The following is a 14,952-nucleotide window of genomic DNA, read 5'->3' as shown; positions in this document are numbered from 1 at the left end:
CAATCCAACCCAATCGTGGCAGCATCGAATATGATCATGGTCAATGACAATAAAAAATGTAGACATTATTTAAAACTATTTCAGTTCAGTTCTACTACTGCAAAGTACTATTAAATTTGTACATTTTAATCCAAGGATGCATTATGCTGCATTTCCGTCCTCAATAGTCAGCATTTGTATTTGACAATAGTTAAAATGCACCATGTACCTGCAAGAGATCTCAAGATTTCAACAGCAATAAAACACTGAAAATACAAATCAACATTTGTCTGACCTCAAAACCACGACCGTCGCACGGTTTTTACAAAATTCCTGGATTTGGGATATTTTTGGCAGCTGAAGATGAGCATTTGGAGCTGACAGATTTATCACATCCTATCAGATTTGATGACAGCAGATTAGGACCCTGCTGATTCTTGGTACCAGCCTGTCACCAAATCAGGATTAGTTGTACTGACCACAGATGTTTTTGATTGGACAAACCTAACACCTTCCCTACTGTGCTTTTAGAAGCAGTGAGACTAAAGCTAAATGTACCAGTTTTACAACAAGTAAGTGTTAATATTTGCTTTCTTTGAACAGTTAGGCAACACGTATAGGCAACAGTAAATTATTACGTTATCATTCAATTAGGGATGAGTTGGGCTGGTTACATTTCTGAACCAATCAGGCTCCCTACATGGCAGACTAGCACTCTAACACTCGACTAGCCAAGGAATAATGGATATTTTAGTAATATAGATTAATAATAAATGTATATAAAATAAATTTCTCCCCATGTCTGCCTCTTTCCCTCTTCTCCCGACGGTGACAACTCATGGTGTTCAATGGCAGCCCACCAGTACTTTGTCTAAATGACCATTCTTCATGTGTGTACGTGCATGCGCGGTTGTGTGTGGCGCGCATGCGGGGATTGTGGTCGTGTGCGCGCGCGTGTGGGGTTGTGTGTGTGGGGTCATGGTTGTATGTGTGTGCGCGCGCGTGTGGGGTCGTGGTTGTGTGCGCACGTGCGGTCGTGGTTGTGTGTGTGTGTGTGTGTGGGGTCGTGGTTGTGTGCGCGCGCGGTTGTGGGGTCGTGGTTGTGTGCGCGCGCGGTTGTGGGGTCGTGGTTGTATGCGTGTGCGCGTGCGCGGTTGTGGGTGTGTAGGGTCATGTGTGTGTGTGGTCGGTATGGGTCATGTACGAGTGTGAGGTCGCGTGTGGGGTTGTGTGTGTGGGGTTGTGGGCGTGTGTGGGAGTATGTGTGTGGGAGTGTGTGCGCGGGGTTGTGGGGGATTGTGTGTGTGTGGGTGTATGGGGGTCATGGTTGTATGTGTGTGCGCCGGTGTGGGGTCATGGTTGTATGTGTGTGCGCCTGTGTGGGGTCGTGGTTGTGTCTGTGTGTGTGTGTGTGTGTGTGTGTGTGTGTGTGTGTGTGTGTGTGCGTGCGCGTGTAGTTGTGGTCGTGTGCGCGTGGTTGCGTGTGTAGGGGTTCGTTTAGGTTTGGGAGGGCAGGAAAGAAAATTTCACCCTTGAAGGTGGAGTTGTTTTAGGATTTTGCAGTGGAACTCAGTTCCACCTGGATTCCAACTTTCGCAAAAATTGCCCCTTTAAATTCTGGTGGTGGTGTGGAAAACATGGGTGAATCTTCTGCCCACCCTCCTCATGGCATTAGGGCATGTCTGGGCTACTCAAGGAAATTCTGCCCATTCAGCCTCAGAGCAGCATTCCAACTGGCAGATCGGGGCAAGCTTGGCTGAAGCACTCTGGCAGGTGTGATGTACCCACTCTGGCTGTGTGATATGGGTTGACATCTTTAGGTACTGGCAGGTGTGGGTTCTACTCCATCACACTTGTGCCGGCAGAGCAGGACCCAAGGAATTTTAGGCCCAGGTGGCGATCTAGAGTGCCTGAGCCAAAAATGTTTTTTCTGTAAGAACTTCGGTGGCAGGCCTAGGCCCACAGTCAATGACACTAACAAGGTTCAAAAGCATTGAAAAGAAAAGAAAATGCATCAAAAAGTGGTGATTTGATAGTACCAAACTTAGTGCTGTAAGATCAGGGACTCCGTGGAATGGGACTCAAACCTGAGAATTTTATGTAATTCTGAAAAGATCTGGGACTCAAGCCTGAGCCCATCACTTCAAGGCACCACATCTTGGTGCTTCAACACGTTGAAATAGGTAAACCTCAGCTGATGGCAAAGTGTACCCATACATCTGCACCGTAGGGCAAGAACAGATGACTACATTTAAATATAATTAGGCAGCTAAAAACACATTGCCTTCTAATAAACACAATGATGTTTCTTAAAACTTTAAGAGAAAAGTAAAATAGAAATAAGCAGAAGTGTAAAAGAGACACACTCCTTAAAGCTACTCATATGCAAGTTGCACATTTCTTTGGCTCACTGAATTTCTGCATGAGTCATGCAATAATGCAGAAAATAAATATTTGCGTTTTCATTGTTAATTTAACATACAAAGTGTACTTAAGGGAGTTAGTGTTGTTGGCACTGAATTAAAACTGTAAAAGCTTTAGGTTTTTCTAACCCTGAGGAACAAAACAAAGCATTAATCCCCTTTTGTGTACAAAGTTACAGCTGGAGCCTAAAATCTTTTAGAATATACAGATATTAAAACAAAGGTAATTATTTATTGTGCTTCTAAACATTAAATGGAGTGGAATAAACAGTCTGCTGACTTCTCACTCATGGCAGTTATGATCTACTATTGCACTCCTTAGAAACTGTCACCACAGATGAATGCACTAGTATAAATATTGTCTAGAATCCCCTTAGGGATCAATGTCTGCTACAGTTCATGTTGTTTACATTTCAAAGCTGCTATAGCCCTATGAACAATAATTATCGATTAATTGATTAAAAGGACAATTGCATCCCCCTTTCCAACGTTTTAACAAATGCTAATGAATTTTGAACGCAGATCAGTCTGTTCAAAACAAGGGTACCAGCTACATCAGTGGCTAAAAGTCATAAATTACTGTGCAGTTAAAAAAAATCTAAGCAAATATGAGTTCGCAGCAGGGAACTAATAATGCGCCTCCAGCTGTTCCAGTTAACCTGCAAATGTGGCCATCTGCACCTCAGGAGAAAAAGAAAAAGAAAGATAGTGCCAGGGAGAAAGAGAGAAAAAGGAGGAAATACCGCCAGCACAGGCAGAGCCTGCACCCAGAGCAGCAGGGGTGACCTTGCTACTTATGACCAGGCAGACACATACTGTACTAACAAAGAAACTAATAGTATACTTAGTGTATGCTAATAGCTGTCTAATAGTCATACTTCTGTTGTGGTCTTTGCAGTTTTAATGAGAAAGTAGACTTCCTTTTTAATATTCATGCTCTCATTGTATGGTACCCGTTTTATTGATGTGGTGTAGCTTGTACACAAATCACACAGCAATAAACACACTAAGGTGATTCTCAAGTCTCCCAAAACCTCTTAAATTAAAATCAGACTTGCCACAAGACCTCTGAACCAGTATGATTAACAGCACGTATCGGTTGGTTTGCTTGCACCTATACATTTCTCATTTTCACATGTTAAAGCTTCACCCGTCAGGCAAGAAACTGATAAATGTGGATTTCAGTCAGTCATTCACAAATCAAACGGAACTGGGCAGAAACGGTTTTCAGAAATACTCAATATTGGGATTGCAGCATTGGGTGGGGTCACATCACTTTGCTGTTCGCTATCATGTGCCACTGTGACTTTTTATATCTAAATTTAATGCACAAGTTGAATCTAAGCCTAAAGCTGCACAGTTGATTGTTTTGGCAATATAATATTAACAAATTTAAAGATTAAACAGGTGGTTCCATTTTAGCTGGTCCATTTTTACTTATTTCTTTGTTATTTAATATTCTCGAGTCTTTAGTCTATGTTTAATTTAATTTTTTTTTGAAGACTGCTTTTTTTTCCTCCATGAAAACAAAGTGAGTAAGTATGAGCATATTTGAAGACAACAGGTACTAAGTAACACAAAGTATGAACAAAATGCAGGGAGACAAGGGAAAGAGAAACAGAGGGATGGATAAAGAGCAGCAATTGAAGTAATTATATAAAAGGATGTTATTTTTATAGTCGTGCACTAAGATGCTGCAAGATGCAGAATGGTGTATTTACCATGTAATTATTTCATGTGATTTTTAAAAAAATAATTGTACCTGAACACAATAGAAATTTATCCAGAACAAAGCTTGCTTGGGGGAAAGATTAAATTTATAAGTTTAAACAATTCAGAGACATCAGTCAATATATTTTTGTATTTGCATGTGCTAAATTATTTAGTTGGGCAGCAAGGACAAGAATGAAGAAGACACTCTGGAACAGAACAAAAGAGGCAATATTACTGCTGTGGCAGGGAGAGAGAGAGTTACTGTTTAATTCTTGAGATGTTGATTGGGCAAAAATATCCTCTCTACCCTTTCCAGCAATTCAACTTGCCATACTGCTTCAACCAGAAACCATATCTTTTTAAAATAAGACATCTGATTGGATTTGGCTTCCGTTTTTGCAAAAATTGTTTTAAACCACTCAATGATACTGCACGATTCTGCATCAATTATAAATCAGGGATGAGAAGAGATCAGAAAAATACAAATCTGAAAATTCTCTAGAAGTTGTTGATGCCAATACTAATAGGTCACAAGCAAGTTCTGAATGTCATCTTGGGGAATGTGATAAAAAATATTAGTCCACAGTTAGTCACTGATTATTCTGTTTAAACCATGCGTTTTTTTAAATAGATGTATTATAAAAATAGAAAGTATCAAATATATGGCGTGCTTTAATATAATCCATGGTAATATATGACAGCGGGCATATCTCTTCAGAGGTGAGTGGTTCCATATTAAAAATCCTCAAAGTAAAAATCTAACTTAAACACAATGGGCCATAATTTGCTGCAGGAGTGAATTAAACGGTGTCTGCCGTTAGTTAGACTTGCCCTTGCACGTTTAGGTTTTAACAACATTTCTGTGGCAAGTTGCTGAAAGTGCAAGCTGATAACAGCGCAGCGAACAAAACAGGGCATTTGGGACCTGAGTGAACCAATCAGATTGAAGAATTGTGAAATTAACAGTGCAAGGACGGAGAAAGAGGAGTAAGTTAGAGTGGGTGAATTCAATGTCAAATCAGGTACAGAAACAGAAATAAAGAGGGAAAGAAAGATTGGATTGAGAAGAGAAAAATGAGACAGAAAGGAAAAGTAAAAAAATTAAAGTTTTAAATTTTTTAAATCTCCAACAATTAAAACCTGAAGGAATGAGACTTCATACTTGTAATAGTTAATCAACAGTGCCAGAGGGGTTGACTGGCAGTAATTAACATGTTAAAAGGGTACTTCATTTGAAATGGACAAGATTTAACTTTCTGTGGCAAGTTTAGTTCATATTTATCGCACAAGTACAGCAACTTCATGCCATTCAATGCAATTCAACGGTGAGCCAGACAGCAAGATGTTGTTTTCGCGAAGCTAACAGCGGAGCAGCGCATCTGCGACAGCATCTTTTGGATTTCCACATTTAACCGTGCACCTGCCCTCGCGTGAAGTTGCTGTGGCATTTGTGCATAAATAACGGCGAGCACCATTAGCCTCGCTGTTATTTTGACAGCGAATTATGGCCCAATGTGAACCATTATAAGCCCAAAGGGAAAAGTTATACGGTAAGCCATGGAACTACTGAAAACATGACTGAATAATAAATAGTAGAAAAATTTAAACACATTTCATAATTTGAAATATAATACAGGTGCTGCAAACATTATGATTAAATAAAAATGTGGATTTTAAAAATAAAAACAGAAAATGCTGGAAATACTCAGCAGGTCAGGCAGCATCTATGGAGAGAGAAACAGAGTTAACGTTTCAGGTCGATGTCCCTTCGTCAGAACTGAGCCCCAGTTCTGGCAAAGGGTCATCGACCTGAAACGTTAACTCTGTTTCTCTCTCCACAGATGCTGCCTGACCTGCTGAGTATTTCCAGCATTTTCTGTTTTTATTTCAGATTTCCAGCATCTGCAGTATTTTGCTTTTGTATTAGTGTGGATTTTTAAAGTTGTATTTTCAAGTAATATTCAATTAAAAACCTAAAAAAGCTTTTAATACACCCACTCCTGCAATTACCACGCTGAGACAATTTATAATTATTTCAAATTTATTAAATCTGTATGGAGTTTAGGTTATATTGTTTAATACTTTGTACAGTGTCTAATTTTTAAACCCATTAGGAACATATGAAACTATTCAGTGGATTGAAAGTGTAAGGTTGCATCGGATAATTTTATAGCAGCAAACTGAAATTGTGTCAGCCTCATCGATAAGTTTACTAATAAAAGTGTGTGTTATTGACATGTCTTAAAAAAGCATTAATGAACAACTTTAAAAAGAACACTAAACAGCAACAGGACTTTCCAAAGATATTGGTAACCATACAATATCACCTCTTAATTTTTAGCAATCCGGATATTCAATTTTAAAATCACATACATTTGATTTTGACCCATTCTTCTGGTAACCAGTGTGACACAAAAGTTGACTTAAAAGAAAGGGAAGGTATTAGACAGACCTAATGCCTATTGTCCTTTGAATGGTTAAAGACCCAGGCATGAATGCTGGGAGTTGTAGTCCAACTATTTTCAACTCCAAGCATACAGAGCACACTTCAGCACGGTCTCAGAGTTAGCTGGTAAATTCTCCAACCAAGCTGAGGTAAATTATTTTTATTTAAAAATAATAGATACTGTACATTTTTTCACCTGAGATATATTATTCTGACAGTATAGTAGCTGTTGTCATACAAACAAGATGACATACTTGCATTCTCAGGTAGACTTCTATGCATGTTGGAAAACTGATCAGATTTTCTAGTCTTCAACTATAATTCTTAATATGCATGGCAGACTTCACTGCAGCATAACAAAAACTATGTTCAACTAGACAACAGGACTCATTGTGAATATACTGACAAGCTTGTGCATAATGTTGGAATATGCACTTGGCTCCTGCAGCAATATTCCCTCCCCCAAAATGGGGCTACATGCTTAGAAGTATTAATGTAATTTCTTATTTTGTCCTGAGACAAATAATTTAAACAATGCCTGTTAACATTTTTCCAAGATAAATTGAAGCTATAAGGTGTCAGCCGTGCCTCAGTGGTAGCACTCTCGCCTTTGGGTCAGAAGGTTGTGGGTTCAAGATCCACTCCAGAGACTTGAGCATATAATTACTGGGGGACTAATTGGAGTAATTTTTCATTGGATGTACACAAATTTAAATGATGTCAAAGTGCTAGAGGTTGAGTACAAGATATTTTAAAAATGAATTTAGAGGAAACAGACCAAATTGGATGAATCTTAAGGGCAAAAATGACAGAACCCATCTTTCATGAGCAATGTAATGGTATTTCCAAGAGCACTATATTTCATGAAGTCACAGAAGGGCACATAATCTTTTGGTAGATCACTATTCTACTGTTGTATGCATTGATTTTTGGATTGGGGTATACAATTACAAGTCAAGTCTTACGATGCAATAATTTGGGGAGATGCAACAACAACTGGCATTTATAGAGTCATAGAGTTATACAGCACGGATAGAGGCCCTTCGGCCCATCGTGTCCGTGCCGGCCATCAAGCCCTGTCTAATCTAATCCCATATTCCAGCATTTGGTCCGTAGCCTTGTATGTTATGGCATTTCAAGTGCTCATCCAAATGCTTCTTCAATGTTGTGAGGGTTCCTGCCTCCACAACCCTTTCAGGCAGTGAGTTCCAGACTCCAACCACCCTCTGGGTGAAAAAGTTCTTTCTCAAATCCCCTCTAAACCTCCTGCCCTTTACCTTGAATCTATGCCCCCTAGTTATTGACCCTTCTACTAAGGGAAAAAGCTCCTCAGTATCCATCCTATCTATGCCCCTCATAATTTTGTACACCTCAATCATGTCCCCCCTCAGCCTCCTCTGCTCCAAGGAAAACAAACCCAATCTGCCCAGTCTTTCTTCATAGCTGAAGCGCTCCAGCCCTGGTAACATCCTGGTGAATCTCCTCTGCACCCTCTCCAAAGCGATCACATCCTTCCTGTAGTGTGGCGACCAGAACTGCACACAGTATTCCAGCTGTGGCCTAACCAATGTTTTATACAGCTCCATCATAACCTCCTTGCTCTTATATTCTATGCCTCGGCTAATGAAGGCAAGTATCCCATATGCCTTTTTTACCACCTTATCCACCTGTTCCGCCGCCTTCAGGGATCTGTGTACTTGCACACCCTTATCCCTCTGCACCTCCGTCTTGCCTAGGGTCTTACCATTCATTGTGTATTCCCTTGCCTTGTTAGTCCCCCCAAAGTGCATCACCTCACACTTTTCCGGGTTAAATTCCATTTGCCACTGTTCCGCCCATCTGACCAACCCATCTATATCGTCCTGCAGACTGAGGCTACCCTCCTCGCTATTTACCACCCTACCAATTTTTGTATCATCCGCAAACTTACTGATCATACCTTTTACATTCATATCCAAGTCATTAATGTAGACCACAAACAGCAAGGGACCCAGCACCGATCCCTGTGGCACCCCACTGGCCACAGGCTTCCAGTCACAAAAACAACCTTCGGCCATCACCCTCTGCCTTCTGCCACTAAGCCAGTTTTGTATCCAATGTGCCAAGGCACCCTGGATTCCATGGGCTCTTACCTTCTTGACCAGTCTCCTGTGCGGGACTTTATCGAAGGCCTTACTGAAATCCATGTATACCACATCCACTGCGTTACCCTCATCCACACACCTAGTCACCCCCTCAAAAAATTCAATCAAATTAGTCAGACATGATCTTCCCTTGACAAAGCCATGTTGACTATCCCTGATTAATCCTTGTCTCTCCAAGTGGAGACTAATTTTGTCCCTCAGAATTTTTTCCAATAATTTTCCTACCACTGATGTTAGGCTCACTGGCCTGTAGTTCCCCGGTTTTTCCCTACTTCCCTTCTTGAATAATGGTACTACATTAGCGGTTCTCCAGTCCTCTGGCACATCCCCTGTGGCCAGAGAGGTCCTGAATATATGTGTTAGAGCCCCCGCAATCTCTTCCTTTGCCTCACACAGCAGCCTGGGATACATTTCATCCGGGCCTGGGGATTTATCCATTTTTAGGCCTGCTAAAACCGCCAATACCTCCTCCCTCTCGATGTTAATATGTTCGAGCATATCACAGTCCCCCCGCCCTATTTCTATGTCTACATCGTCCTTCTCCATAGTGAAAACAGATGCAAAAAATTCATTTAGAACCCCTCCTACATTTTATATAGTGCCTTTAACATACAAAAAACATCCCAAGGCGTTTCATGGAGGCACAATGATGGTGGAGCCCAGCACGTGAGTGCAAAAGACAAAGCTGAAGCGTTTGCAACCATCTTCAGCCAGAAGTGCCAAGTGGATGATCAGCCTCCTCCTGAGGTCCCCACCACTACAAAAGCCAGTCTTCAGCCAATTCAATTCACTCCACGCGATATCAAGAAATGGCTGAGCGCACAGGATAAAGCAAAGGCTGTGGGCCCCAACAACATCCCGGCTGTCGTGCTGAAGACTTGTGCTCCAGAACTAGCCACGCCTCTAGCCAAGCTGTTCCAGTACAGCTACAACACTGGCATCTATCCGACAATGTGGAAAACTGCCCAGGTATGTCCTGTCCACAAAAGGGACAAATCCAATCCGGCCAATTACCGCCCCATCAGTCTACTCTCAATCAGCAGCAAAGTGATGGAAGGTGTCATCGACAGTGCTATCAATAACCAATAACCTGCTCACTGATGCTCAGTTTGGGTTCCGCCAGGACCACTCGGCTCCAGACCTCATTACAGCCTTGGTCCAAACATGGACAAAAGAGCTGACTTCCAGAGAGTGACTGCCCTTGACATCAAGGCAGCATCAAGGAGCCCTAGCAAAACTGAAGTCAATGGGAATTGGGGGGAAAACTCTCCACTGGCTGGAGTCATACCTAACACAAAGGAAGATGGTTGTGGTGGTTGGAGGCCAATCATCACAGCCCCAGGACATCGCTGCAGAAGTTCCTCAAAGCAGGGTCCTAGGCCCAGCCATCTTCAGCTGCTTCACCAAAGACCTTCCCTTCAACATAAGGTCAGAAATGGGGATGTTCGCTAATGATTGCACAGTTTTCAGTGCCATTCGCAACTCCTCGGATAATGAAGCAGTCCATGCCTGCATGCAGCAAGACCTGGACAACATTCAGGCTTGGGCTGATAAGTGGCAGGTAACATTCGCATCACACAAGTGCTAGGCAATGACTATCTCCAACAAGCAAGTGTCTAACCACCGCCCCATGACATTCAACGGCATTACCATCTCTGAATCCCCCACCATCAATATCCTGGAGGTCACCATTGACCAGAAACTTAACTAGACCAGCCACATAAATAATGTGGCAACAAGAGCAGGTCAGGGGCTGGGTATTCTGCGGCGAGTGTCTCACCTCCTGACTCCGCAAAGCCTTTCCACCATCTACAAGGCACAAGTCAGGAATCTGATGGAACACTCACCACTTGCCTGGATGAGTGCAGCTCCAACAACACTCAAGAAGCACGACACCATCCAGGACAAAGCAGCCCACTTGATTGGCACTCCATTCACCACCTTAAACATTAACTCCCTCCACCACCAGCGTACTGTGGCTGCAGTGTGTACCATCTACAAGATGCACTGCAGCAACTCGTCAAGATTTCTTCGGGAGCACCTCCCAAACCCGTGACCTCTACCACCTAGAAGGACAAAGGCAGCAGGTGCATGGCAACACCACCACCACAAAGTATGCCTCCAAGTCACATACCATCCTGACTTGGAAGTATATCACCATTCTTTCATCGTCACTGGGTCAAATCCTGGAACTTCCTCCCTAACAGCACAGTGGGAGTACCTTCACCACACGGACTGCAGCGGTTCAAGAAGGCGGCTCACCTCCACCTTCTCATGGGCAATAAATGCTGGCCTTGCCAGTGATGCTCACATCCCATGAACGAATAAAAAAAAGGAAAAAATGATCACTGAGCCAAAGGAATTTAGATATTACGACGGGTGATCAAGCGCTTGATCAAATGAGGTGGATTTTTAGGATGACTTAAAGGAGGAGAGGGAAGTGGAGTGGTTTAGGCTGGAAATTGCAGAGCATGGGGCCTAAGTGTCTGAGCAAAAAGGGGAGGCAGGATTGCACAAGAGACCAGAGTCAGAGAGTCCAGGGGATGAGGTGTAAAGTTGGAGGAGGTTACAGAGATAGGGAGGGGTGATGCTATGTAAGGATTTAAACTTGGGAATCAGAATTTTAAATCCGAGGCATTGGCGGACTGGTAGCCAATGTAGGTCAATAAGGACAGGGTGATGGGCAATGTTCCTTTTAATATTTTTTGGGTGCTCGGCCCCGTTAAAGGGCTGCACAGCCCATTCAAAATACCGCGCATGCACGGTTTTTCCCATTTAAAAGCCGGTGAGCCGGCTGCACGGGCACTCCAGAGCGCTGCGCAACTTAAAGGAAACATTGGTGATGGGTGAATGGGATTTGGTGCAGGATAGGATATGGACAGCATGGTTTTAGATGAGCTGAAGATTATGGAGAGTGTAGGATGGGAGGCCGGTCAGGAGAGCACTGGAATAATCAAGTCTGGAAGTGACAAAGACACAGATGAAGGTTTCAGCAGCAGATAAGCTGAAGCAGGGGCGGAGATGGACGAGGTTATGGAGTGGAAGTCGACCATCTTTGTGATGGGGGCGGATATGAGGTCGGAAACTAAGCTTACGGTTGAATAGCATTCCATGGTTGCAAACAGTCAAAGTTCAGCTTCAGACAGTGGTCGAAGAGGGGAATGGAATCAATGGCAGGGGTATGGAGTTTGTGGCAGGGACCAAAGACAATGGCTTCGATCTTACAAATGTTTAACTGGAGGAAATTGTGGCTCATCCAAGAGTGGATATTGTACAAGCAGTCTGACAACAGAGGCAGTGGATGCAAAGAATCTCTGCAGAACCTTTCCTCAGAAGATCCAATGGGTGACGGTTGTTTCTGTGATAAAGCAACTGTATACAATAAGTACAAAGAATGGGCCTTATTGGGTCAAACTACTCCTTCTTGTTCCATGATTATGGTGTCTATGTTCTTATGAACAAAAAACATCTTAATCTTTGGAGCTGGACATTTTGCCCATAATGCTCTGAATACAATTTATCTTTCATAATTCTGAAAATACATACATACGTGTTTACATTTGTAACGCCAATTATAAAGTAGAATTCAAGAGAGATTTTTTTCATTCACACAAATCTCTTAATAAACTGGGAAAAACTGTAATTTTGTCCTAGTTTTTATTTGAATGCAAGAACACTATGCCATACCACAACTATTTACAAGTCCAATAACAGAACTAAACAGAACTTAGGCCATTATCAATTCTCCTTTATTGTACTAATGGCTGAATTTGTTCATAACAAATAAAACATGCAACATTTTTAATTTAGGCAGCTAGGACCACAGGAACCTGTAACTTGATTTGTCTGATCCAATATAGTAATCTATTTTGCATTTAATATTTCTCTTTTGCCGCCCCCGAATCACTCCCATACAATTGCCAGCTAAGGAAGCAAGCTACCAGCTCCCAGACCCTGTCAAGAGTGGTCCAAGGTGGCTCTTCTTCCACTCTGTGGCTTGCTCCAATGCACAACTGACATCAAGAACTTGCAGGGTGGCGAATAACACTGTTCCAGTGTGTGGCGTAGTATGTACAACACCAATCTGCCCAGCTACTTTCAGACACAGGAATAAAGTGATAATGTGCATGAAATATTTAAAAGCACGCGTAATAGTTTGAAATATGCGACGATCTTTATTGGACTTCTTTTCTCTTAAGACACCCAGTGCTGTCCAGTGATCTGTATCTGCTTAACACTTGTCTTATTAATGTTGCTTTTAAAACAGCTGTGTTCTCGTACTGTAAATTTATGAAAATTTCAGACCTAATCCCATGAGTCCTGTTGCGGAGAGAACATTCAGCAACCTTAGTTCTATAAACACTAGACTTATTGAACCACTGATAGTCCCCAAAATGATAGTCTAATGACTGCAGGCAAGGACATATCGAGTATTCACCACATGTAGTTGCAAACAAACCCACAAGAGAAGGCAGCAGCTTGTACTCAAATGGATTCCGTTGTAAATGGTGAATGTTTTCCCTGTGTATAATCACACCCAATTTTCAAAAACTCTAAAATTTTGTATTTATGGGAACGTCTATACTACAGTATGGTTCTTTCTTTAAGTTGGAGTAATTTACTTCAAACTAGCACATTTAATGGTGAACAGATCTTTGAGAATATACCAGAGGGATGTGGCTCAGCCACATGTAACTCAATATATGTCAACAGCTGTAAAAATATTGGTTGGGGTAGGCAGAAAAAAATCCATACGCACAGATCATGTGCCCTGCTTACTAGTTATAAGTGCTTTCAGATTTCCCCCTTGCAAACAGTAATTGGGTAATTCTGGCATGAGCAGTCATAAAACCAGAGGTTTTCTTTGAGGTTGGATGATCAAAAAGGCTGTAAATGAAAATGATCTTAATGTCTGAGGCCTACTGAGTGACCATGGCTCTGTCTGTAGCATAAGGGTTTGTTCTAATCTTTCCAACTGCAATGTTTCAGCAGCCCATATTCCTGGGGAGTTCACAGCTCCCCAGGGTGAATATACAGTAAATTCTAGCTAATCCCCTCTGCATACAAATGAGCCCCTGGTACTTGAAAACTGCAGGACCAGACGGCTTGACTACACTGCTGGTTTTCTGGTCATATGCTTTAGCAAGCAAACACAAAACCGAATGAACAACAAATATTGCATGATACACAATATATACCAGATATTGCCAAACACAATTTCAGATAAAGTTTACAAAGCTGCCGGAAATGCTGAAGCTAAAATGCCTGCAGTTTAATCTCTACACAGGACTTGCATCCACTGCAATCATTGTGGCTGAGTTGGGAATTCAGACTCACCACAGTCTGGAGTCCAGTCCGGGCTATAGTCCCTTCCCTTTCTCAGCTAGACGCATGCTTCCTTGTGAAATCAAAAGGCTTACTGTCACTCTTCCGATGGTGCAGCCTTCCTGCTAGGATATGTATGGAGGTGATGAGGAATCAGAATGCTGCTCTGGCACCACCATGGAGCCCTGAGGTTTTGCCCAATTTAGCTAGGGACCTTATAAAAGTAGAGCTTGTCTGCTTTCATGTATGCTAAAATCCCTCAGTTGTATTGCAGTGCGCTAACTGTGTGTAAAAAGAACAATGGCTTCATGAAAATCATTGCTCATACTGTTTCACTGAAATCCCTAATGCTGCTGCCTGATGGTTAGTTTGATTTTCCTTAAATATAATTCACAGTCTCATATTGTATCATTGTACAGGGCTTCCTTCACCACTTTAATACACATAATAGTGACAAGAAAATATGTACTTTGTATGGAAACAATAAGAATGACCAATATTTAGGGACTATTACATGTTTAAATTTCTATAACAATTTACCACTGCATGCATTGTTAACTAGCCATTCCAGAAGAACTATATATTTTTTAAATTACAGTGAGAGAATTCGCTTTAGGTTCGAATTGACTCCATTGCCTACAAGTCGTGAAATGAGCGTGAAGTAAAGGCAGACTAATCATGGACAAATTAAACAATGCTGTTCAATTATCAGAAGCATTGTTTAATTTTGAAAAAAACACAATGGAATTAATGGAAAAAGGTCAAACATTAAAGAAAATATGAAATGCTACGTTAAGAAAAATGCACATCCCTTGCGTGTCCTGCACTGTTAACTCTGTAGAGATTGCACTATACTTCATCACAAAGAAAAAAAATCAATCCAAAAACCCTTCTGCACTTTATTTGTACGGTATTTTGAAAA

The 14,952-nt window shown here is 41.8% G+C and overlaps 1 protein-coding gene across 6 annotated transcripts in view; it reads right to left on the bottom strand.

The window, feature by feature from the left end:
• The window catches only part of znf423 (zinc finger protein 423), a 358,819-nt gene that overhangs the window by 65,028 nt on the left and 278,839 nt on the right, over positions 1-14,952 (bottom strand). The window lies entirely within an intron of this gene.

Source organism: Somniosus microcephalus, chromosome 6 (assembly GCF_052327205.1).
Source record: "Somniosus microcephalus isolate GS21.2 chromosome 6, FLI_Smic_1.0, whole genome shotgun sequence".
Taxonomy (NCBI): domain Eukaryota; kingdom Metazoa; phylum Chordata; class Chondrichthyes; order Squaliformes; family Somniosidae; genus Somniosus; species Somniosus microcephalus.
Note: the sequence above shows the minus strand (reverse complement) of the source record. Positions and strands in the feature narration are given on the sequence as shown.